Below are 26,469 nucleotides of genomic sequence, written 5' to 3' on the forward strand. Positions count from 1 at the left end.
GGCTATGGCTATGGCTATGGCGTTCTGCTGCTGAGCACGAGACGTCGAGGGTTCCATTCCTGACAGCGGCCTGTCGCATTTCGACGCGGGCGGATTGCAAGTAAAAAAAGAAAGGAAAAGGTAAAGAAAGTTTAAAATGAGAACAGTTTTCACTTCGGGTATTTAGAACTGTTTTTTTTTTTCGCATACACTTCAAAACAATCTGCCCCCTCAAAAGTAAAAAAAAAAAAAAAAAATGAGGGGGGGGGGGGCGCATAACCTGGTCTAGAACTCCACAACCTGAAACGAAAAAAGGGTTAAGGGTTTGTGTTAGACACGCTTACACTTTTTTTTCTCCGCTTTTTAAAGGTGCCAATTATTTTACATTGTATGGCTCGTTGTGGATCAGCGAAAGGTTTTTTAAACTTCCCAAGTTCGGTTCTGGCCTCCTTAAGAATGCAATGCAGTACATTTTTACCGATAAGAATTTAATTATCAGCAGACGTCGCAGACACTAGCAGACACCGTCGATATCCATGACGTCACGGCGGTCTGGTGCAGGAACTTCGACGTGGCGTACTGTCACTAGTGTTTCGTTTTTCAGTTTTTTTTTTTCGCTTACGTACCAAGCCTCTTCTCGCAGTAAGAGACTGTCTTTCAGTGTTGTAGGAATATACCTTACTATTAAAGTTAAGTTGTCTCTTTAGTGTGCCGTTAAAGAAACCTCGGAGTTTCGGAGACACATCTTGCTGCTACTGTGATCTAATAAAACGCAGGTATAAAGAGCGAAGATGTTAACTAATGCGATTACTCCAACTAGTGAACAGATTGCACTTGTTTTTCTTGCAAATCGTGTGCGCCTGGGCAGATTAATTAATCAGAAGTGACGTGATTCGAGTAACACTAATAAGCTTTTTTTAAGTCCTCGAAGTAAAAAAAAAAAAAAAAAGAGCACACAATGTACGAGCGCTCCTAGACATGTTCTTGATTCCTTTTCCAGCCATATTTATTTCATTTTCAACTGCTTTTCGCTTGAGGCCCCCTGAACGCCTGTTGGAAACAAACGAATAATTCGTTTGGCGGTTGATATTGTGTCCTTTAAAAGATAATGAATGCCCAGTGGCCTACAAAGTTGCGCTGCTCGAATTATACACAGCGTCAGCAAAAACGACAGAAATATCGTCGTAGTCATGTACCTGGACTGCATTCGAAAAAAAAAAAGAATCGGAAAGGTACGTGTTTTAATATTGTAATGGCAGTCAGGGGAGATGCCATCTCTACAATATCGGTTCAGGATACACTGTAACGGCGCGTCCGATGCTATCGCAAAACACTCGACCCGTGTACTAATCAAGAGGCTATCTTTTATTCTGTAACTTACGCTATATTTGGAATCGTGCCGATGCTGAAATGTGTACGGCCCTAAACGAGATGGAATGGACCACTGTGTCCCGGGCAACACGCTTGAAACCCTTCGTGGACCGTTGGTTAAGGTGCATTCACACGACCGGACGGAGGAGGAATTTTCGCAGCGGATGGCGTATCACGTGATGCGCGCGTCAGCAAAACGTGCCGCCCTCGCCTAGTCCGGCCTCCTCCGCTCGCGGTCCGGATTGAAAATGCTCGCCGGTATTTCCATCCGTCCGTTTGGCGGTCGTCTGACCTCAATTCAGCGTAGTCAGCGTCAAATCTGTCAACATTGGACGAATTGGCGTGGCTACGATGGCGTGTTGTCGGCTTCAAGCAACGTTTTTAGATTACTTTTCCTAATCTAAAAACGTTGGCTTGAAGCCACGTGTGTTTTTGTTGTGCAGCAGTGATCGCATGTGCTTTTGTTGTGGTGCAGCGGGAAAGGCGAGTCATGGTTGCGCGCGCATTTCTATTTACTCAGACCGCGCAGCCTGCGTGACCTCGACATGAGTGAGGTGCACAAGAAAACGCTAAGTGACGAGGCAACCGTCACTCTTTTGGCTCTTGTTGAGGAATTCATAGCGCTTTGGCATATAGAGTACGCCGAGTATGCAAACGCGCAGCTCCTAATAAGCGTTGGAGTCGAGAGTAAGCACGCTGATTCCGCAAACGGCGGTCCGGCTGTGCGAATGCGACCTAACTCGGCTGCGCAGGATTCAAGTGATGACGTCACTGTTTGTCCGCGGAGCAGGCGGGATTTTGCCCTCGCGTGTGTATCCACCTTTAGAGAACAACCTAAGCGGAGCGCGAGTTTTTCACTTGCACGGTTCGGACGGACGGACGGACGGACGGACGGCGGGTGTGCTCTTTTTATACTGTACGAAAATATACAGACACGCGTTGCAATCTATGTGAAGTTCAAAGTGTGTGGCCTAATTACTGCCTTCGCAGTAAACTACGTATTGCATATGCTACATAGACACACGTATACCGGGTGTTCAAAATGAAGCTTTACAGAATTTTTAGAAATTGTCTGTGGTAGGTAGCATAATTCGTATCATTGAGCTGGGTTATTCGATGAGGTGGACATTAGTAGCACGAGAAATCAAAACGCATATTCAACTTATTAACTAAAATTCACTAATCCATCTAGCCATCCATCAGGTACGAGGTATACGAGTGCAGCAGGTGCGAGTGCTGCTCTGAAATCACCTATCCCACACACGTAACGCCAATCTCCTCGTCACCGTTCGACGCAGTGTGAGTAGCAGTAGTCTGGATATGATTTTAATCCCAAGCCTGCCGTGTGCAGGTATGCTTCAACAGTCTAACCCGAGTATAACGAACCCGGATAAAGCGAATTATTCTCTATATCGAACATGCGAAACTTGTAGGTTAGTCACGTGAAATAACTCCCTCTTAAAGAAGTGGGCATTGAATATGCCGCTGTGTATACATGCGACATATCACTTGACGCCAGAGGGCGTTGCCCGACGCTTCAGGAGCACGTTTCGCGGTGACTGTGTTACCTGCCGCGGTAACGCGGATATGACAGTGCGTTGCTCAGATCGAGATTGCGGATTTCTTATCGTTTCCGCGGCGGTCGCATGTATGAGGGCGAAATGGGGGGAGGGGGGGGGGGGGGGGCTCGTGTGCTTAGGTTTAGGCGCGCATTAAAGAACACCAGGTGGTGAAAATTATCCTGGAATCCACTTGTCTTACATTCAGATCGTGGTTCTGGCACGCGGAATCCCGGAGTTCAATTTTGAACTGAGGCAAGTGAACTGGAGCAGGTCTGCGCCATCTGATGCACTGAGAACGACGCCATTACCAGCGACGCTGAGGAACAGTTCGAGGCCGAAGCAACAATCACTGTGGTCGTGTTGGCGAAAGCAGTAGTGTTAAAGACGGGACACGTGTTTCGGAAGCTTAGGCAGTGCGGGGAACAGAGGGCAGCAGGAAAGGTGTCGCCAGCCCTCATGTTGATACCTCAATTACGATTCCAGCGCAACGCCCACCGTATCAAGCTACGTCATCATCACCAGCCTATATTTATGTCCACTGCAGGACGAAGGCCTCTCCCTGTGATCTCCAATTACCCCTGTCTTGCGCTAGCCGATTCCAACTTGCGCCTCTAAATTTCCTAACTTCATCACGCCAGCTATAGTTTTCTGCCGTCCTCGACTGCGCTTCCCTTCTCTTGGCATCCATTCTTTAACTCTAATGGTCCACCGGTTATCCATCCTACGCATTACATGGTCAGCCCAGCTCCACTTTTTCTCAAGCTATGTACTAATCTCTCTCTCCCCTTTTCCCTTCCCCCAGTGTAGGGTAGCCAACCGGGCTCAGTCCTGGTTAACCTCCCTGCCTTTCATTTAATCATTTCTCTCTCTCTCTCTCTTGATTTCGTATAATGTTGTCTTCCTCTTTACTTCGTGCACGTTACCGCGTTCTACGGATATGAACCAATCAGCCTAGCGAGGAGCAATCTTAAGTTATCGCCGATAGAATGTGGTTCGAGAGGCTCACCTTCGTTCTGGCTCGGCTGACAGGAAACGGAGCTTCTCGTTGGGGACGCCGCGACGAAGATGCACACACCGAATAAAACGCACATCGTGAACACGAGAACAAACAAAACACGAGTGTCAACATCCACGATGACTAGGCGCAGGCACGATCGTTCGCTCACTGTAGTCGCAGTGTCCCGGGTGCCTCGATGGCAGAAACGAAGTTAACAGGGGTGTCCAGCTGTAACAGTAACAAAAGAGAGCGCCGAAGTTTAAGCAAGAGCCACACGCACACAAAAAGGAACAAAGAGAGAGAGACACACAACAGGATATACAAAGATTGAATGACTGGTTGATTGACTGGATGACTTAACCTTCTAATGTACAATGTATCATAAATTGTTCGGGACCTTTTCTTTTTTATTTTTTTGCTGTTTGACATAGTGTGTGTCCTTATGTCTTTTTTGTCTTGTAACATTAAAGAAAAGCCGACAAAAGTTACTCGAATCACTTCGCTACAGAATTATTTCCTGTCCAGGTGGACTCGTCATCGTACGAGTCTAGTTCCGTGTTTCTACATTTGGACACGGACCCGCTGTAGTTGCACCCGCCGAGGTACGTGGCTTAGCGGCTTTGGCTTTGCACTGTTAGGCACGAGGTCGCGGGATCGAATCCCGGCCGCGGCGACCCGCATTTCGACGGGGGAGAAATGCAAAAAAACGCACCTGTCCCGTGAATTGGGTGCACGTTAAAGAACCCCAGGCGGGGAAAATTAACCCGGAATTTTATTTAACCTTTGCGACCTCAAGCGTGCGTTATCATCGGTATCGGCCACTTGTTGCGATTGGTGATAAGGAACTAATAGAATCGGCGCTGAAGAATCCTCGCATCGTAGGGGCTCTGCCTGACCTACTTGTACGCATGCCTTTCCACAAATTAGCTGGATTTCGAGCACGACTCCATATTGCTTTGCAAGTACAGTAGATCGGGCATGTAGATCAATATAACTAGCGGTAAATTCTTCGTTCAATTTACCTGATTACGCACGCAGCAGTGCGAACCAAGCGCCGGCTCGCAATGCAACAACCCCGCTTTGACGTAGTCAGGGTGGCTCAAAACGAAGTTTGGCTATACGGCCCGACGAAGCGATCCGTATCGCCTCTGTGGCTGTAATCAGTATGCATCCAACCTAGAGATGCGTACCACGCAAGTCGTAATAGGATCATGGTAAATGTGAAGAGTGACGGCTGGTTCATTTTACCGGCCGCTTCTACGTAACGCAAGGGGTTGGATAGCAAGCCACGTTTCGCGGTGTCGAATGCGTAATGAAGTAAATTGTGCGAAACTTTGACGCCATTTATTTCGGTCTGCGTGGTCGTTCTGAAATGTGGAACATGTGGAAACACGGAATATAGACTTACGATGCTTCCCTCTAACCTTCCGGTATATAGACACGTGCCGTAAATTTGGTAAGTATGAAGTTAATAATTGCAGTTAGTTTAAATTGCAAATGGATTGCTTTGAATTTTCTTCCAAAGGATGTTCCCCTGGGCCGGTAATTCATCTGTAGTGATGTGGTACGAGTGACTTTTGTAAGATTTTTTTTTAAGTGTTCGATTAAAAAAAAATTACACAGCGCTGTTTGTTCTTTGTTTGTTTAATGCTTTCCGTTTTTTGTTTTCTTCTTTGATACATTGCTTGATGGTTTTTCTTTCTGTTTTCTACCTCAAAGATCAGATTTGAGCACGGGAAGCTGAACGCGGAGCCTATAGTATCGTTTTTGTCTCGCTGGAACGTTTCCAGTTACGGATAGTGCCGCAGTCAGTTAATGCACTATCTGGATTTACAATTTCTAATGTATCATTGCAATTGATGCAATTTCAACTGGATCAATTGATGCAGTTGGTATTAGGGGATTAATTGCTGTGCTAATTAGGTTATAACTCAAATATTATTTTTTACAGATGTAGCCTTTATGGCAGAAATAAAGACAAACAAATTCTTGTAATTTACCTTGATGTGGAACTGTGCTTGGGCATCACAGTGTTAAAGCGATGCTTTGGAGAATAGGTAAGTTACTCAGTATATTACTTCTACATAGACAAAAATACTACATAAGCTAACCTTTCTATGAACAGAGGCTTCGTAAGCCCTATAAAAACACGCAAGAATGCAGAAACGAAACAACAATATGTGAAACACTGCAACGCCATCTTGAGACTCCCGAACTACCTCCATTTGGCGTCCCAGATCCTGGCGTTTATTCGGCACGGGTAATAGTATCTCAGCAGAGAATGCTTATATTACATTACAGAGCAACGCCAGAAACTTCCGGTGGTTTCTTTCCATGCGAAAGAGGCCGAGAACGCGGAGCTAAATTGTGATTGGTGACGTCAGACCGACGCAATCGGAACACCTGTTTCGGCGCGAGATTGAATGGGAATACAGGCGGCAAATTTGTCCTTTAATGACACAGAGCCCCCCCTTTTGCGAACAAACTTCACTTGACTTCAGCGAATACTCTGCCCGTCTGGTTAGATTCGGTGTTTGTGCTTAGTGCGATTTTTGACCACTTTAATGCACAGCTGGATTATCAGACACACCATAACCCGCCACGGTGGCTTAACGGCTAGCGTGTTGCGCTGCTAAGCACGAGGGTCGCGGGATCGAATCTCTGCCGCGGCGGCCGCCTTTCAATGGCGGCGAAATGACAAAAAACACCCGTGTCCCGTTCATCGGGGGCACGGTAAAGATCCCCTGGTGGTCAAAATTAATCCAGAGTGCCCTATTACAGCGTGCCTCATAATCAAATCGTGGTTTTGGCACGTACAACTCCAGAATTCAATTCAAGGACACCATAGAAAAGAACGTCAGCCGAAGTTTGAGCATCTGGGATTAGGGAAATCTGAGTGGACTGAATTGTCTCTTTTTTTTTTTAACACGAAAGTGTTTTATGCCGGGGTCCACCAAGACTTCACTGACGTATTTCCGTCACGGAAATACGTCAGCTTACAATGTACACGAACATAATACAAAGAAAGAAACCAGAAGAAAAAGTTCCACAAACATGCAAAATTTGGAAATCGAACCCACGACCTCTCGGTCCGCGACGATAGATCACCGAGCGTTTAACCCATTGCGCCACAAACGCATTTGCAGAGAGCTACACAGACGCGCCTTATATATCTAACACTCCTCCGTGTACCCGCGCTCTTGCTCGGGGCGGTGCCGCCGCCTACGAGCAGAAAAGAGAAGTACTGCATTATGACACTAACGCGCACCGACAGTGAACGCTTCGGTGGTCTCAGCACTACGACGCCTCGATGCCAGCATTCGAAGGGACGCTGGCATCGGATGGATGGATGGATGGATGGATGGATGGATGGATGGATGAGGCTGAACCCTTTAAATCGGGCGGTGGCATACGCCACCTAGCCATGGCTATCAAGAAGCACTACCAACGCCACCTAGGTGGCGTTCACCGTACTCAGCACAGCGGAGCGTGGCCTCCGCAATTAGCTCTGAAAATGTTTCTGAAGTTGATCGCGGAGGCTGCAATTACGACGCGCTGTACGCGCTGATTTGACTCGGTGACGATTCAGTTACGTGCTTTGTCTTGCGCGTTGTATTAGTGTGTCAGTTACGTGCTTCGTCTTTCGCGTTGTGCTAGCGTGTGCAGCGTAGTGCAGCTTCCATATGCACGACGGTTGCTCATGGTCATCGACGTTGGTAGTCGTGATGGAGGAGACGTGCCACCAGGCGTAAGCGTGGGTGCATCAACGCCTAAGGGCGCTTTAGCCACAAAACACCAATAGACATTATATATCAATGTGCAATAAACATTACACTACTTCTGTGAAGACACGTTTCACTTTCGTGTTCTATACCGATTCCTATATAAGAGGGATCAACCACATTTTAACACGAAAGTGTTTTATGCCGGGGTCCACCAAGACTTCACTGACGTATTTCCGTCACGGAAATACGTCATAGAACATAATACAAAGAAAGAAACCAGAAGAAAAAGTTCCACAAACATGCAAAATTTGGAAATCGAACCCACGACCTCTCGGTCCGCGACGATAGATCGCCAAGCGTTTAACCCATTGCGCCACAAACGCATTTGCAGAGAGCTACACAGACGCGCCTTATATATCTAACACTCCTCCGTGTACCCGCGCTCTTGCTCGGGGTGGTGCCGCCGCCTACGAGCAGAAAAGAGAAGTACTGCATTATGACACTAACGCGCACCGATAGTGAACGCTTCGGTGGTCTCAGCACTACGACGCCTCGATGCCAGCATTCGAAGGGACGCTGGCATCAAGAAGCACTACCAACGCCACTTAGGTGGCGTTCACCGTACTCAGCACAGCGGAGCGTGGCCTCCGCAATTAGCTCTGAAAATGTTTCTGAAGTTGATCGCGGAGGCTGCAATTACGACGCGCTGTACGCGCTGATTTGACTCGGTGACGATTCAGTTACGTGCTTTGTCTTGCGCGTTGTATTAGTGTGTCAGTTACGTGCTTCGTCTTTCGCGTTGTGCTAGCGTGTGCAGCGTAGTGCAGCTTCCATATGCACGACGGTTGCTCATGGTCATCGACGTTGGTAGTCGTGATGGAGGAGACGTGCCACCAGGCGTCAGCGTGGGTGCATCAACGCCTAAGGGCGCTTTAGCCACAAAACACCAATAGACATTATATATCAATGTGCAATAAACATTACACTACTTCTGTGAAGACACGTTTCACTTTCGTGTTCTATACCGATTCCTATATAAGAGGGATCAACCACATTTTTTTTTTCATTCCGCCCTCACCGGAATGTACTGGCAGCTTTCGAAGCTGCAAACTCGTGCTCTCAAGAAGCGCACGGGGTTGCGAGTTTCCAGTGAGCCTCAACAACCACGTGACAAAGCAGATGGAAACAAGATAACGATTTAAACGAGGTGGGCAAAAGTGACGGAAGACTCGTCTGCGGCGTTTTGTGGCACCATCATCACTTGTTCATCAGGTGGCCGAGCAGAGCTTCTCACTGACAACAACAAGAATATAACGTGAAACGGTCGCTGTCAGAACCCCCCCCCCCCAAAAAAAAAAAAAAAATAATAAATAAAATAAAATAACGGGAGAAAGAAAGAAACAAACACGAAGAGACATGTGACAGGCAAGTCAGAGCACCCAGAGAACCACCGAACTACGGTGATGCTGCGCAGATACTCAGTTGTACGACGCTGCTCGCGAGGGAACAGAAAAAAAAAAAGGGAGGATTGCGCATTTTCTAAACTCACTTATCTGGTCCGGCCAAACGTCGCTGAAAGGCCTTTCTTTAAGCACCCTCGTTCTCTCCTCCGCTTCCATCCTCGGCCCCGCTTCGCCACAGCGCCCGGCGTAATAATTCAATCCACCGTACTACCGGGAAAAGCCACCACGAGCAAAGCCGTGCCGGCGCTTCGCCCGCATGGCCCGGAATACGCGCGGCGAAGCCACCGCACGCTTAGTCACGCTTCGCTTCGCTCGCTGGCTAGCCAGCTTCACCGCACTGCGCGTCTCCCCCTGCTGCCGCTTTTTCTCTTAACGTCCTTTGAATCTTTCACATACTTCGCCGCCGCCGCGCCTCTGACGCGCCCATTCGGGCCGTCGGCGCATTTCGATTCCTTGTTTGATTCTTTCATTCTCTCTTCTTTTCTTTCTTTGCTCTCTTTAGGCTCGTTCTACCTCGGTGCAAGCTCGTTACGTCCAATCTATATTGCCTCTCCCTCTCGGCCAGCTTCGCTCGCCACGGATTACAATGTGGCTCTAGGGGTTGCATCAAGTTCGCGGGATTTAGCCAGTTCCGCTCACCCCTTTATGCTATTCTGCCCTCGAATCTTTATGTGCTGCCTTCTTTCTGTCTGGCTTCTCTTCCTTAACCTTCGTGTTTTACTTCTACTGCTTTCACTCCCACTTTCCTCACCCGTTTGTTCCCGCCTTTCTTTCTCCTCTGACATCCTTCAGATACTGTCCTTCATTCGTTGCTTCCTTACTTCCTTTCATTATTTCCTACTTACACCGGTTGCTTCGTTATTTCCTAACTTCTTCGCTTCCTTCATTTTTTTTTTGTATTTCTCTCCTTACTATCGTCTTTCTGTCTTGCTTTTTTGTTGCGTTGCTGCGAAGTTTAATGGGATCTGGGCCGTCCAACACTCTTTCTCACGCTGCTCCTCTTTTCCCACCTGCTTTTACCTTTCTTTCCCGCGTTGTACTACAAAATGAAGTCTAAAGCCCTTCGCCTTTGTGAATACGCAACGACGGCTACCCGGAACGAGAATAGAGGAACTTCTCGGATCAGTGGCGAAACAAGCGGTAAGGAGGGCGAAATATATATATATATATATATATATATATATATATAGGGAGGAGCGAGAGTAATTTGAGTGCTCCCGTGAGTGAAAAGAATTAAGAGACTGCGCGCGTTAAGTGGAACGAGTAAAGGTGTAAGACAGTGTTCCAAAAGCGGGGAAAAGAATAATGAAGAACGGTAACGGTAAAGGCAGGGAACGTCGAAGAAAGCGTAAGCCGCCACCATCTCCGAAGAGAATGCGGTTAGAATGCAGAAGTAGCGGCTCGCGAGGGTCGTCAATTAGGGAAGGACAACGTCGCCATCAACCACATTAACATTCAAGGAAGACGGCCCGGCCAAACGAGAGTGATAGAATAAGCGGTAAGCAAGCGTGGGCAGTCGGACCACGGCTTGGTCGGACTACGTTGAAAGTGACGGATTTTGGAAGTCTAGATTCAGGAAGACGTAAGCACTCTCGTCAGTCGGTTGGAATCGAAAGAGGAAGGCTCTGCTGCTAAGGTTCGTAACGTTTAAGGATTTGTTCGCTGAAAAAGAGACAGGGAGAGAGATAAATTATACGTAAAGGCAGGGAGATTAAGAGGAATGAGGTTTGTTGTTTGCTACCCTACATTGACAGAGGGTAAAGGTACGTGGAACGAATGGCGGAGAAAGAAAAGCAAACGCACGAAAAAAATCTAAACAAAAATTCAGAGCCCTTCCACTACTGTGAAGGTGGAAGCCAGTGAAGCTGTGAGTATGGTGGGTCTGCTATAGTGAATATTGCTATAGCGAATTTATATAGTATTGTTGACTATATTCAGCGTCTTCGGCATGTTCGTCAAATAGCAAGGACACAGGCATGTTGTTTTCGCCCGGCGCGATGGCCAAGTAAAGCGTTTGCTGCGCCAAGTCCACCCCATCGTCATAGAGTAGCGTATGAGCCACAGCAATCATAGCCGTGGCATACTGCCCGGCATCGCCAGGATCTTGGCGTCAGGATCCTGGAATGTGCTTAAACGAGCATCCGTCCCATAGCGAGTCCAAAGGGCAACTGCTGATAACAGTGCTAGCGCGATCTCTACGTCACGAGACAAAGGGGCACAACCATTGGAGGGACGTGCCGCCGCCGCGTATCGTGACACTTGTGAAAGAGGCATCGGCGGTGGTGAGGAGTATAACAATGTGCCATCCATCATCCGCTTTGACACCTGTGTGAAGGCACAACTGGCGGGAAACCGGCATGCACATGGTGCCGAAGCAAATGCTGATGATGATAGTTTTTTCTACACGCGGACACGATCCTGGGGAACCTAGCCCTTAACAGCTTCGCTGTAAAAGGAGGCATGGGCATCTTCCAAGATTATCTAAGTCTCTCTAATGGGCTAATTCAGTGAAGATTGTTGAATATCGCCTTCACCGACTTCTGGTGTGACGACACTATAGACCGGTACTTCACGATTTTTTGCGCCTCCGAAAACGACCGATCGTCGAGACGCGCTTAAGCAGTCCGACCGACCACCTGTGTCCGCTTTCGCGAGGGCAACAGCAAATGACATGTTCGATAGTGTCCCCCTAGCCGCATTCGTCACAAGCAGCCCCGTCGTCCATTCCGACGAGGAATGTAAAGAAGTTTTGTGAGAGCTACGCGAAGCCACAGTCAGCAAAGTACCGTTATCTCGGTTCGGAATAGTCCAGACGGGGAAGCTAAGTCGAAGAAAGGAGTCAAGGCGATGCGGACGGGTTTGCTGGAAACTTTGTGTGTTCCACAAGGAATGTGCGGCATCATTCGCCAGCACGCGAAGTTGCGCTGCTGCATCTGTTGTTGACAGCCGGATAGATGTCTGCACGTCCTCTTAATGAGCAGGTGTGGCAGCTTCATCGGCATGCTCGTGGGCCATTATTTCACAGCGGCTTCGTTCGCCAATCAATACGACTCGCTGACCTAGATAGGTATATAAACGACCAGGTGGAGAAACGCTTATCGACGTCCAGCGTGCTGCAGCACGATGTCAGCAGACGTCGTGAGCCTTCCGAGGAATGGTAAGACTGGTGCAGAGCCCCACAAATTTAAATAATCATAATGCGCACCATCATTATCAACCCGTTTGATATACGGCTGTTATCGCTTGATATTACTACTCAACAGGACAACTATTACGCAATTTTTTAACATCAATGTGGTAATGTTTGAGTGAAAGTTGAAGGAACTCTAGTTAAACATATACTCGATAAAATATTTATGCATTTGTCATTATCTGTACGTGTCCGGGGGAGTGCGTGATGCCGGCTACTCCCTTTTCCCTCAAACGGTACATCTCAAGAGCCCTTAAGCCGGCTGAAACAAACAAACAAACAAACAAACAAACAAACAAACAAACAAACAAACAAACAAACAAACAAACAAACACTTCCAAACAAACAAGAATAAAAGAAATGTAGATAAGGTTCAGGTAGCCCTCACACACTTAAAAAATTGGAAATAAGCGCATTGGATGTCGGAATAAACACATACGCGCATATTACACCGCAAGTAATGAGAGCTTGCAATATCAACTGTGAAAAAATAAGGCTGAAGCGTTAGTAAAGCATCTCGATTTTTCCCAGCAAAAATGTAATGGTCTCGCATCAAATTTAAAGGATTCACGAGCTAGTTCACAATCGATAAAGCAGTTCGAATTTCTTGCGAGTCCCAATATTTTCATTTTTGATGGATGCGGTGATTATAGAAAAAAAGGATCGTGAATAAACTGTGCGACGTCTCTTCTGCTTAACACTGAATGTATCCAGTGTTCATGGAGTTCGTTCATGGCAGCAGTGTTCGTGTGACATGAATAAATGTTAAAATACGACTCGAGAGGATAGCAATGACGTCGGTGAAGTCTATCACATCACGCGCAAAGAAAAAAAAAACACCGCCCAAGCACTCCGTACAGATGGTTAACCAGCGAAGCTGAAACGTGCGGCCCCGGCGTTTAGCAGTGGGTTAATCTCGACGCTGTATTGAAGCGTTTCTCAATTATTGGTTACATGTTTGTGTTTCTAGTGGAACGCAAGCGCCAATGGCGGGCGGATGCTGCTAACCACGACGCCGAGCTAACTCGAGATATCGAACGCATGCGACAACGGCGAGCCGAGGAGGCGGCGTTGCGGGCAGAGCAGCGTCAACGTGGCAATGGCGGGAACGCGTTCGCTGGGGCCAACGCCCACTTTCGGCGGGAGTTTCTCGAGCGGCACTTTGGCTTCGGCTGCGACGAAACGCACACGTTGAAATCGCGAAGTGAAACGCAAGCGCCAATGGCGGGCGGATGCTGCTAACCACGACGCCGAGCTAACTCGAGATATCGAATGCATGCGACAACGGCGAGCCGAGGAGCCGGCGTTGCAGGCAGAGCAGGTACGACGCAGAGAGCGACGTCACTAACGGTGCTGCCAATGGTGTGCGCGCTTGGGTGCGACGTAGAGAATGACGTAACTGACGGCGCAGTCAATGGAGACGTTTAGCGAAACATGGCATGAACGGTTTTTCGTTTCGCCTAGCCATATACAGCTTTCGCTGTAAAAGCTTTCGGAGCAAGAATTGAGCAAAGGTGCATCTGAAGAATGGGCACTTACGAGGTAGCTCCGGCAGCTTTTGCTGCGACAATAGCAGTTGGGCCTAATGGAAAGCCACAACGAAGAACATCCATGAAAGCGAAAGATAGGAACAATGCACGAGAACAGAACACCAAGAAAGACGGTGTCAAATTAAAAACGGGCATTGCATAAAGACGTCGCCCATAGAGTTTCTTGATATCCTAGAGGGAAAACTGGCGCTGCTGCGCTGTGGTATCCATGGAAATGCCGGTATATTGTGACTTCGGATTGGCATCGTTCTGGGAGAGCCAGAAAGCATTAAGACGCGCCTGGGTAGCCCCGTTCCGTCTGTCAGAATGATTTATTTTCTGCTAAAACAGCACGTAAAAAGCTGTTTTAGCTTTATTATTACACAAAAACACGTTTTGTTTAATTTTGAGGACTTACTATTGGATGTACAATTATATGAAACGTAAAAAGTATCAGCTGGTCGCTAAAGTTGGAGGACCGACGACAACATTCTCGCTCGCTTTGGAACAACTTGTCGTCTGTTGCCTTTCTTCGCTTGATTCTGCATGTAGGTGAGTAAACTTTATTGAGAGATGTAATATAAGTGAATGAAAGCTTTTTATGGAGAATTTATTTTAAGAACGCGTTATTTCTGTAGCCATATCCACGTTTTAGACGAAGCCTCGAACAACACCAGCCAACACAAGCCTCGTAGACATGTATCCCGTCATTCCCATGACGGCACATCACCCTTTAAGAAACTCGCATAGACGGTGACGCCAGATTATAAGCCTCTAGTTGTTATAGTGAGAAAGTCTATGATGTCGCCGGCGTGCAAACAGGCGCAGTTTCGTAGTTTTTGCTACGTGTTTCGGAGCAGGCGAGCTACCAACTACGCAACTGACGAGAACTAAAGATTCAGCAGACGAAAATAAAGAGAGTACATTTGGAGCAGACGACACATTACAGAGATGGAGACCTATCCCACCACTACAGATGGAAAAAAAAAGTATGCACGCAATTAGGAACCTTGGCAGACGAACGATATTGGCCTTTTATGTTTGTACGCGAAACAAAAGAAATGCATATATGGCAGCCTGTTCGGGTAGTGACGTGACTTCTTCACCGTAACAACCGTATTCATGTCTCTCGTCCCGCCATTTTCTCCCCGGTCTTCTCGGCGAGCAGCAATGTCTTTTCCCCAGCTCCATCGACAGACAAGCGGGCAATCTAGGCGCAGCAGCTTATATTCTGTCGTCTGCTCCTAGTATGCAGCGAATGCTTACGGCAGCAGCAGCTCAGGTCGAGGGCGGGCTCTTTGATTTGCAAATGCGATTCATCGTGATGGGGACATGCAAAGAAGACCCCCCACGATCTACAGACTTGTTTCGGTGGTATGTTGCTATTTATTTGGAGGTCTCTTTTTCTTTAGTTCTATAGCTAAGATATTGGAACAGCCCGCCCTTTCAGTGGCCTAACATCCCATGTTTCGCAGCTAATAAGTAAGAAAGAAGAACACACCCTGTTTCATCAATTCCATACGTAAAAGCTGGCCTGTGTTCGGCAGACGAAGGGGTAAAACTACAACACGTGGAAATCATTTAGTTCATAAGACGTTCTCTTCTGTGCTAGTTCCCCTCTCTAAAGTTCACGTCATCGACCGTCTCCACGACTATATAGCAAATATACTTGGTAAATCTGAAACATAGACTTGCAGTAATGAGCATGAATTCTAAAGTTTGAAAAACTACAACATATAGGCACTACTGGACCTCATTGCTCTTCAATTTGACATTGCAGCCGCACAATTTAGGTATGACAGTGCGGTATTACTGAGCAATATGAAGTAGTGTAGGAAATCCAACCCATATATGGAAAGGAATACGTACAAGTATATCAAATAGAACCGGTGTCACGTAAATATTCTTTTCCACCGATTCTACTGTTTCCTTATCACCAATCGCAATGAGTGGCCGATACCGATGATAACGCAGGTGTGAGGTACTAAAAAAGTCGCAGTTTCGCCGGAAAGGCGACGCATCGATTGCGATAGCAAATCACTGGATAGGTATAGAAATTAAGGATAGTAGTTTTATTTGCCGTATAAACTTGTAAAAATAGGCACACTAACTAAACTAACAAGCACGGTGTTACGCGCGCACAAGCAAACATGAACGAATCTCACTCGCTGACCGCGGAAACTCGCTGTCAAAACGCTGGAGTGAGTCAGCGCGGCGGCAGCAGCGAGCGAATTGAGCTTCGTGCCGGCGCTTTGGAGGGCCGACGACAAGATTTTCGCTCGCTTTGAAACAACTTGTCGTCTGTTCTTGCTTTTCTTCGCTTGATGCTGCATTGTAGGTGAGTAAACTTTATTGAGAGTTGTAATATGGGTGAATGAAAGCCTTTTATGTAGATTTCATTTTAAGAACACGTTATTTGTGTAGCCATCTCCACGTTTTAGACGAAGCCTCGTACAACACCAGCCAACAAAAGCCTCGCAGACACATATCCCGTCATTCCCATGAGGGCACGGCAGCCCTTTAAGAAACTCGCATAGACGGTGGCGCCAGTTTACCCTATAGGTGTTATAGTGAGAAACTCTATGGTTAGGAGCAAAGATAGGATAGCACGCGAGATGCTCTGAACGTATACCAAAAAGAAACGAGGTGCTGCTTGTATTAGGAGAACGTCCGTATTCACCGCACTCCGCTGACATCGATCTTTTACACGACAAATCACGAAACCGAAGTGGTTTTATACTAGAATAGGTAGGTGGCCGCATGCCTGTTGTAACCATACATTAACGCAATAGCGTTAAGGGCCCCGTGTCGCAGAAAATCTGCGTCGGTGTCGGCGTCGGCGTTAAGCATCGGCGTCTGGCGGAAATAATCATGCCGAACCATATCATCCCGAACCATCCCGACGGGGCGGGCCCCCTTCGCGTGGCGCAAGGCGTTAGTGAACAAAAACTGAATTCCTCAAAGTAAAATCCATCAGAAAAATCGTAAAGTACGACTTATTCACGACGTACAGACGTTATAGCGTCGAATTATAATTTGAATATACAAGAAAAAATCCTGATAAGCAGCCAGGGATCCTTGAGTGCCATCGCATTCCACTCTTAAAGGCGAAGCTTAAGCGTCATCCAATTCTGATGGTGTTTCACTGTACTTTGGTTCTAGGCAACAGTGAGGGGAATGTTGAAATCCGAGCCTTTCTAAATTTCGATCGGGCCCCATGTGGCAGAAAATACGGTGTTGGTGTCGGCGTCAACGGCGTCCAATAACGCTATCGCGTTCCACTCTTAAACGCAAAGCTTAGGTGTCCTCAAAGTTTTTTTTAGGGGCGAAGCTCCTTATAGCGGCACCCGTTCCGTCCCCGTCGTCGTAGTAGTAGCGTGTAACCAGTAGTGTGTAACCAGTCTGAGAAAAATGAGAAAAAAAATTCCGAAGTTCTGTCTGTAGCGCGGAATCGAACCAGGGACCCCTCGCTTCCGAGCGCGCGGCGTTAGCCCACTACGCCACGAAGCGGACATGGACACACGCACCACGATGGCAATAAATGCCCAACATTAACGAAAGGCCGCGTTTCTAGCGCGTTACGGCCCGTGTAAGAAGCTGCAATGCCTCCTTTTGGAAGCAGGTGTAAGACGCTGTGGCCTCTCCGCCTTACCTTCAACGCGTTTCGAACGCGCTGCCCAAAGCGGTGGCAAGTCAAGTTCAAGTCGAGGAGCGTTTATGAATACGGGGGGTATACTCTCTCAGCAGTCATGTGATGGCGTCGGCAAACGCGGTGCACGTTCCGGCATGTGTAAGACGCTGTGGCCGCTCCCCCTTACTAGAGAGTACTGCACGTTTCTAACGCGTTTGTGCTAGCGTCCCCTTAAGCGGGAGATCCGATGATTCCCTCCGGAGCTTCGCCCACTCATCATCATTCACCCCGTGGATATGCTGCGATTTTTTTTCTTGTTCTCGGTAATGAAATAGTCGTGAATGCAGCCTATACGTTCTCTTCTCCGCCACTTCCACGACTAGGTATACGTTGTGATGATTTTTAAGTCTTACGGAACTTAAAAACATAATTCTCGTCCTTGAGCTGGAAAATTCGAAGAGGTGGACATTACTAGCACGAGAAATCGAAACACATTTTAAACTAGTTAATGAAAATTCACTAATTACCTACTTAATTACTTTACGGCACATATTGTAATTTACGAATTGTAGCCGGCGAGTTGACAAGATGTATCAATTTTAAATGAATTTTTAACGCGACAGCGTTAAGGGCCCCGTGTCGCAGAAAGTCCGGCGTCGGCAACCGGCGTCGGCGTGCGATGTCGGCGGGTGGCGGAGAAAATCATCCCCAACCATGCAGGCCCTCCGAATATATTTAGGTATATGCATATACGCCTTCATATGTGACGTGCGGTATATGCGGTTTATATTGCCACACCATTCAGTCACTAAAGTTGCTCACACCTTGTCTCACATTTTGAGAATGACAATCCACAAACAAACGCCACGAAACAAAACACCCACAGCGCATGCCTTTATGTTAAATCTTGTCAGACTGAAATATTAAAAGTGCGAAACAAACACGGGAACCTGAAAAAAAAAATGATGTAATTTCTTTGGCACGGTTGTGCACTATATCCCCGGGATTGGCCTAAAGACGCAAAGCGTTGATTTCAGTTGTGCTTGCGTAATGAGAATGACGTTGCTGTCTTGTAGTCGTTGTTTCGGTTTAAGAAGAAAAAAAAATGCCAACGAGAGACAAGACAGGAGTGCCACCATCATAACCATTTGAAAAACTTCGCGACAAGCCTCTCTGGAGCCATCGATGGTTTATTTTTTTTTATTTTTTTTTTGGGGGGGGGGGGGGGGTAGTTGCATAATATCAGCTTTTCTTCGGGATTTCTCGTTAGATTATCAGGGCTAAAGCTTGCACTTAACTACAAACGCTTATGAAACACCGATTAGTTTTCAGAAATCGGACTTTCAGAATATTGAAATGGACGCTTTACGTAAGCGAACCAGTTTTTATACTTGCCCTAGCACAACGTGCCTCGCTATATTGCCGCGTTGCGTGTTATTGGAATAGGCATTCTGAACGTCAGAGGTGACTATTCAAGAAACACGTAGATATAGATTTCGGAACAGTGCCAAATCCAATCTCCAGAGGGCGCATAAATATCTCGGGTACACAGCCTTTCCGCTGAATCAATTAGACAGATCTTCCCGTGGCTTCTAAATGACGTTGAAGGCAGCGAATATTACGCAATAATCGGCGGGCAACGTTCAATTTTATACATATATACCGTGCAACCGAAATGTGAGGAACAGATTAATCGACTTAGTTTTGGTTTTGTCAGAAGCGAAGTCGCTTTGAGATCAAATTTCGCATGAAGGCTACGTTTAGCAAACAAGTTCTTTCCCTGCAGTGTCCAGTCTGGCCATGGCATTTTCCCGGGTTTAACCCGCCTTTGAGTCGGAATTAGACTGTCATTTGTATGCCGGGCTTCGTACACGCGAAGAAATTAATATTCCGCATCTGGGGTTCGGCTCACATTTTCTAAAAACAAAAAAAAAACTAAGCTAAGAGCACCGTACAAAGGAAGCGCTGACCAAAATCTATGTCGGCGTCATTTCTCTTATTAGTAGCAGCGTCATAGAAATGCGCCGAACAATTATGTTATCTAAGAAAGAAGGGCTGCACACGTGTCAGCCAGCCGTCGCTATCGTTGCGTGAGTGTAAAGTGTCTGTTGAGGTGTGTGCAATTTGGGTTGATGGAAGGCGCGTGTTCAGCATGTATGGGTCAGACATCTTGAACTACTTAGCCTGCAATGGCCGCTGGTGTCTCTGCCTGTTTCGTGTGGTTCACTAAGAAAGAATACACGTTGTCAGCTATTTATTTTCCTGACATTTTCCGTCGCTGAAAATGTGACTGGAGATTGCGTGATGGGCTAAGTCTATCTATAGATTTTATTTTTCACAAAAAGAGCTTTCAGAGAATAGTTCAGAATCGTGTTTGTCGCCTTTCTTTGTCTTCGTTCCTTGCGCAGCCCCAAACCATATGGGCTTGCCTCGTAAAACTAACTAATTAACTCACTAACCAACTGAGTGACTGACTGACTGACTGACTGACTAACTAGGAAAGAGCCAGCGTATACCGCTATTTCTACGGCAATAAACTATTTTACTGCACCAAGCTCTCACAGCATACGCCAACGCCTTTTCAAGAGCAACTACTATTTTGCGAAGCACACAAAACGTCCTCAACTGCTACGGTGAGCTATTCCGGTTCCCAACTGTTCGCTAAAAAAATTCACCGGCTATTACGACACTCCCTAATGCGAAATTTGAGCGCAGCTGTATACGAGTCCTCATCTCGCGACATATCAGCTGGCGCGGACGATCTGTCTCGTACGGAACGTTGCAAACGGAGCGAAGTGTGGCGCGACTGCCTCGCTAATCGGGAGATCGCGAGAGGCAGCGCGTGGGTGACGCGTAGGCGCGATTCACGGCAGCCGCCGCAGACAGACCTCCGCTCATGCAGCGCTTTGTTCCCAGACGACGCGCGCTACTCTCGCGCCGTCTCGTTGCCATCGTCGCCGCACAGCGCGTCGTGTGCAGCACTACAGGTTTCTTCTCCCCTTTCGCCATACCCTCCTCCTCCGAATTCCTCCTCGCGCTCTCCTTGGTCTCGCCATTTTTTTTTCATCCCCTGCTGCGCGCCGCGTTCGCTCTTTCATCCTTCCCTCCTCCACTCGTTCGCTCGGTTACGCCGACGCTGGCCGCAGGAACGGGCGCCTAAGAACTGCGCTCTAAAAAAATTAAATTTACAAAGCAAAGAAAAAAGCCACCAGGGGGCCGAGTGAAGCGGACGCGCTTCACATGGGCTGCTGCTTTTATCGCGAGTTATTGCGGTTAACCTTAACCAAACTTCACGATTTTGTGTCATTCAACTCAACAAGGCAAGCGGCATCGAAAGATACCAGAATTACAGCGGTGAGTGGATTTGTTTACCTTGACCCACCGAGAAACGAGCACCTCGACATATTCGAACGCCGTTCTCCGACCGCCGCACGCGCCCCAGGAGCGGGCCTGCGTGGCCTCGCGAGCATCGAGAATGGCAGGTGAAATGAACGGCAATGCTCACGAAATGGAAATAGAGAACAATAGTCAAGACTCGACAGCGGACCAGAGCAACATGGAATTCGATGAGAACTGCGGGAAGACGCTGAGTCAAGCTGGCCCATGGTTCCAAGCAATCAAGGCAAGGAAAAACAAGAAGTCGCCGAACGAGGACCGCATACAAGAGGGAGGAAAGCAAGGAAACTCCCAGAACCAGCAAGGAGGACTGAACGCGAGGAGCAACCCGAGAGTGGAATCAAGCATGCAAGCCAACACCAACCAGCAACGTCAGCAAGATCAGGGAAGCCGAACCAACGGCAAGCCACCGCCGCGACGCGCGACGCCGCCGCTGCCAGATAATGATTACAAGGTGGTGTACCGACCAAGAACCGGCATGAAGCTATCCAGCTGGCCGGACGCGAAGATCACCGAGGGACTTGCAAGGGCAAGTGCTTCCCCTTTCAAAGAGTTTTGCGCGAAAGTAACCATCCAAACGCAATGGAAGCAGAACCTGATAATTGCCAGCACCGCAGACGAGGACTACGCACTCAAGCTCGGTTCCATCAACGGAATCGAACTAGGGGCGGCCACATACGAAATGACGCCGTACATCAAACCGCTCCCAGGAACAGTGCGTGGAGTCGTGCACGGTATCACTGCGTGTACGACGGAGAAACGACTTGCGGAACTTCTGGCAGCCAACAACTGTGGCATCCTGCATGCGAGGATGCTCGGTAAATCCACCTCAGCAGTTATCACCTTCGAAGGTCCGCACGTCCCTTTCTACGTGAAGGTGGCCAGCTCGTACACACGTTGCCGCCCATACCGCAGATCGGTACAGTATCGCAAGGCCTGCGGATAAATTGGCCACCGGCAGGACGTATGCCCCAACCCAGATAAACCTATCTGCAACCGGTGCGGGGTGCAGAACCCACAAGCAGACCATGATTGCCAGTTGCAGTGCAAACTATGCGGACTACCTCACGAGACGGCAAGCAAGGAGTGCGAGAAAAGGCTCAAGCCAAGACCCCCGCCCTTGTACGTAAGGGAGAGAAGTAAATGAAGAGGCCGACAGCCATCTATAACAAGGGAGAAAAGTTCAAGCTCCTCGGAGTATGGAACAAATAAGCCACAGCAAGATCAGCATAAGATCAGCTGGGCGGAAGTGATAGCCAGTTCTAAGTCGACAACCGACCCGTTTCCCTCATTGCCGACACAAGAGCGAAATTCAAGATACGAGGAAACCATCTCCTCCCTCAGAAGGCAAAACGCCGACTTTATGAAGCGGAATGAAGGGCTCATGAAGCGTCTAGAAGAGCAAGAAAGACGTCAGGAGGAACGGGACAGAAGAGCTCAGGCCAGGGAACAAGCCCTGGAGGTGAAGCTCCAACATCTCATTTAACAATTGCAGAAGCAGCAGGAACCGACCACAACACTAACTGCCGCCGAGGGAACATACTCCCCGATAGAGGACCTCGAATCGGGAATAGAGCACCAGATGAACAAGGCCCGAATCGAAGACAAGGCCGAACTGAGAAATGAGTTCCGAGTCGAACTCGCTCAGGCCGTCGACACCATAAGTAAATCTGTGGCAGCCACCGTCCAAGCAAGCCGTACAAACGCTCCGCCAGGAGATCACCCAGATGGGCAACGAGCTCAGCCAACGCTTCTCCATCCTAGAAAAGGACAAAGAGCAGGCAAGAAAAAAGCCAAAATACCCCATCAGAGAAGCCCAGATGAACGAGACTCTGGGAAGCCAAGATGGCGAGTAAAATAGCAAAGAAGAAGCGACCCAAACCCTCAAAATTTGGCAGTGGAATTGCAGAGGAATAAATCGGAAACGGCAATAATTTGCTTCAGCCTATGCACCCTACACCAACCTGACGTCGTCGCGTCACAGGAAACAGAAACCAACAATATTACGATGCACGGCTACGAAACGCACATTGCCTCAGGAAGGACCCGGACCGCCGTCCTGATCAAGAAACATCACACGACGCAGCAGCACCAAATCAACCACAGAATTGAACACACTCTGATTGAGCTGGTTCCTCACAAGAAAACCTTGCAGAGCATCTACATCTTGAATGTATAAAGTCCTCCGCGCGACACCCTCAAGGACTTGGACAAGTTCCTGAGAGAAGTGAAGAAAGTCACGAAGGTTCAAAAACTCCTTGTGGTGGGAGACTTTAACGCTCCACACGTGGCTTGGGGCTACCGATCAACCAACAAGAAGGGTATGGACGTGCACAACGCGGCACAACACTACCAGCTGACGTTGTGGACCGATCCTCAAATACCAACTAGAATCGGCCACAGTGTCTCCAGAGACACCAGCCCAGACCTGTCCTTCTCCACTGTATTAAGGCAAGTGGAGTGGTCGAGACTGGACGAGACTCTAGGCAGCGACCATCACATCATCCAGACCGAAATCACGCACCACAACACCCCCGTGAGATTAGGTCAGGCCAAAATTACGGACTGACCCGCTTTCCGGAAATATGAACACCCCGGAAGCATAGAGGACATCGAGGAGTGGACCAAGAACGTGATGGACTTGGTTACCAAGTACACAAAGACCATCCAACTCACTGCGGACAATTCCGACGTCGACCCACACCTACTTCACCTCTGGGAGGCCAGGCGTGGACTTTTGAAGAGATGAAGAAGCAGAAGAGATACCGCAAACTCAAGATCCGCATTGCCGCAGTCTCGCGGCAGGCGGAAGAGTATGCTGAAAAACTCGCACGTCAGAACTGGAATCAAGTGTGCGACCGATTACAGGGAACCCTCTGCAACCGAAAGACCTGGGCCATTCTAAAGACCCTTCTGGCGAAGACGGAATCAAGAAATGTCACGGGGCAACACATACAAAGACTTATACACAACTTCCAGGGCACCGAGGAAGAAGTGCTCGAAGCCATCACATGGAAATACCTCGGAGACGAACAACAACGGAAGGCGCGGCTAGTCATTCACCCTGAGTACGAGGGGGAACCAAATCCGGATTTAGACCAACCTTTCACCAAGTCGGAGATCATGGCAGCCTTAAAAAATCTCACGAGAAACACGACGCCCGGCAGGGATAAAATTAACAACAAGACCCTCCGTAACCTGGACGACGGGGCGACGGAGAGTTTACTAAAATATATCAATGAAAGCTGGCAGACCGGCAGCATACCGGCTTCCTGGAAGCACGCGGACGTAACGATGATCCCGAAACCCGGCAAGCCCGTCAAGATACAGAACCTGCGCCCGAGCTCTCTCACGGCGTGCGCGGGAAACTCTTCGAGCACATGGTCCACAATCGACTCTCGCCCTACCTGGAAGAAGGGGGGCACCTGCCGAATACTATGTTCGGTTTCCGACCAAACCTCTCCACCGAGGACATTCTACTTCAGCTAAACGAACAAGTCATCGACGGCCTCAGCACACGCCACAAGAGTGCCATCCTAGCACTCGACGTGAAGGGAGCCTTCGACAACGTCTCACACGAAGCAGTGCTAAACAGCCTACAGCGGACCAACTGCGGACGGCGGACATACAACTACGTCCGGGACTTCCTGACGGGTAGAACGGCGACCATAGGCCTGGGGAACCTCAGGACCGAGAAGTTCCAAATACCGCCCAAAGGAACCCCCCCAGGGGTCGGTGATCTCCCCGTTGCTGTTCAATATAGCGATGAGGGGATTGCCGAACCTCTTGGAGAACATCAGGGGTATCCATCACGCAATATATGCAGACGACCTGACCATATGGACGTGTACGGGATCGGTGGGCGAGCAACAAGACGCCCTGCAGGAAGCCATCGACAGGACCGAGCATTATCTACACCGCTGCGGTCTTTCATGCGCGCCGGAAAAGTCGGAGCTCCTGATCCTCAAAAGGAGGACAAGAGGGCGGCCTCCGCAGGAGACACCAGACCCAACATTGACCCTACATGCAGTCAACATACCCAAGGTGGACGTACTCCGTATTCTGGGCCTCACTTTCCTAGAAGGACGGTGCTGGTCTCGCCGCCATTAAAAAGCTGCAAGCGACAGTTACCCAAGTCGCGCACTTGGTGCGAAGAGTGACTAACAAAAGCACGGCCTGAAAGAGCAGGACACAATCAGATTGATAGAAGCCTTGATAATCAGCAGAGTCACTTACGGCACCCCGTACCTGGGTCTCAAGAACAGCGAGAGAGACAAATTGAACATCCTAATACGAAAGACTTACAAGCTGGCACTGGGGCTTCCACCGACAACGTCGACGGAGAAGCTACTCTGCCTGGGCATCCACAATACTTGGGAGGAACTAGCAGAGGCCCACAAGACGAGCCAGATAGACCGACTCAAGCTCACCAGCACGGGCAGGGACACCCTAATAAGACTGGGCTACTCAGTCGAATATGAGTCCAGAAAACAGCGGGTTCCTCTGCCCCTGAGGGAGAAGATCACGGTGGCCAGCATCCCGAGAAACATGCACCCTGAATGCAGCAGAGAAAGGAGGCGAGCGAGAGTGCAAGCTCTACGTAAGGCCTACGAAGGATCAAAACAAGAAGAAGTCAGATACACCGACGCGGCAAAGTACAAGAACAGAGCGGCCCACGCTATCAGCGTGATCAACGGCCAAGGACAAGAGGTAGCAGCAGCCTCGGTAAGCACTTCAGACATCGACTGCGCGGAAGAAACGGCGATAGCCCTGGCAGCCACTACAGGTAAGCGAGAGGAAGATCACATCACAGTCATCACGGACTCGCAAACAGCATGCAGAAATTACCCAAAGGGCCGCATTTCGAAACGAGCCCCGAGCATCCACGAAAAACTAGACAATTTTTAAGAACTTTACATTGTCTGGGCCCCGGGACACGAGTCCCTGGCGGGTAATGAAGCGGCTAACGCTGCTGCCCGAGATCACATTCTCCGGGCTATCCCACCGGGTTCACGAGCACCGGCAGACCAACATGATAGCGTCCCGAAAAGATACTCCGATATCCTGAGTCATTACAGACTGGGCAGGAGGATCTACCCACCCCGCATCCCAAGCTAACAAGAGAAGAGGCAGTGATCTTCCGCAAACTACAGACCGGCACATTCCCGCACGGCACCCTGCTACACGCCATGTATCCTACGAGCTATACTCACAGATGCGCCTTCTGCTCTGCGCCCAATACCCTCTACCATATGATATGGGAATGTCAACAAAACCCATCGACACCACCCATCACCGGACCAACCGTCGAGCAGTGGGAGGCCCAGCTGACAAGCCCGAGCCCTGAAGACCAGCATCGCCTGGTGAGCAGGGCCAAGATATCGGCTCAGGCCCACGGCATCCTGGACTAGGGACGCCGCCCACCTCGGACGATTTTAGCGTCTGCTCATTTCCCTAAATAAAGTTTATTCCTCCTCCTCCTAGATGCAGCAATATAATGTAGATTTTTTTTTACTTTTAGCATAACTTGCTCTTGAAGATTGCCAAACTTCGCAACTTATGTTGTAAAGAGCCCGGCAACTACACGCTCAAGGGAGCTAAATTTCGGATAATTGGAGTTGAAGAA

The sequence above is a fragment of the Dermacentor silvarum genome, chromosome 11 (genome assembly GCF_013339745.2).
Source record: "Dermacentor silvarum isolate Dsil-2018 chromosome 11, BIME_Dsil_1.4, whole genome shotgun sequence".
In the NCBI taxonomy this organism is placed as follows: Eukaryota; Metazoa; Arthropoda; class Arachnida; order Ixodida; family Ixodidae; genus Dermacentor; species Dermacentor silvarum.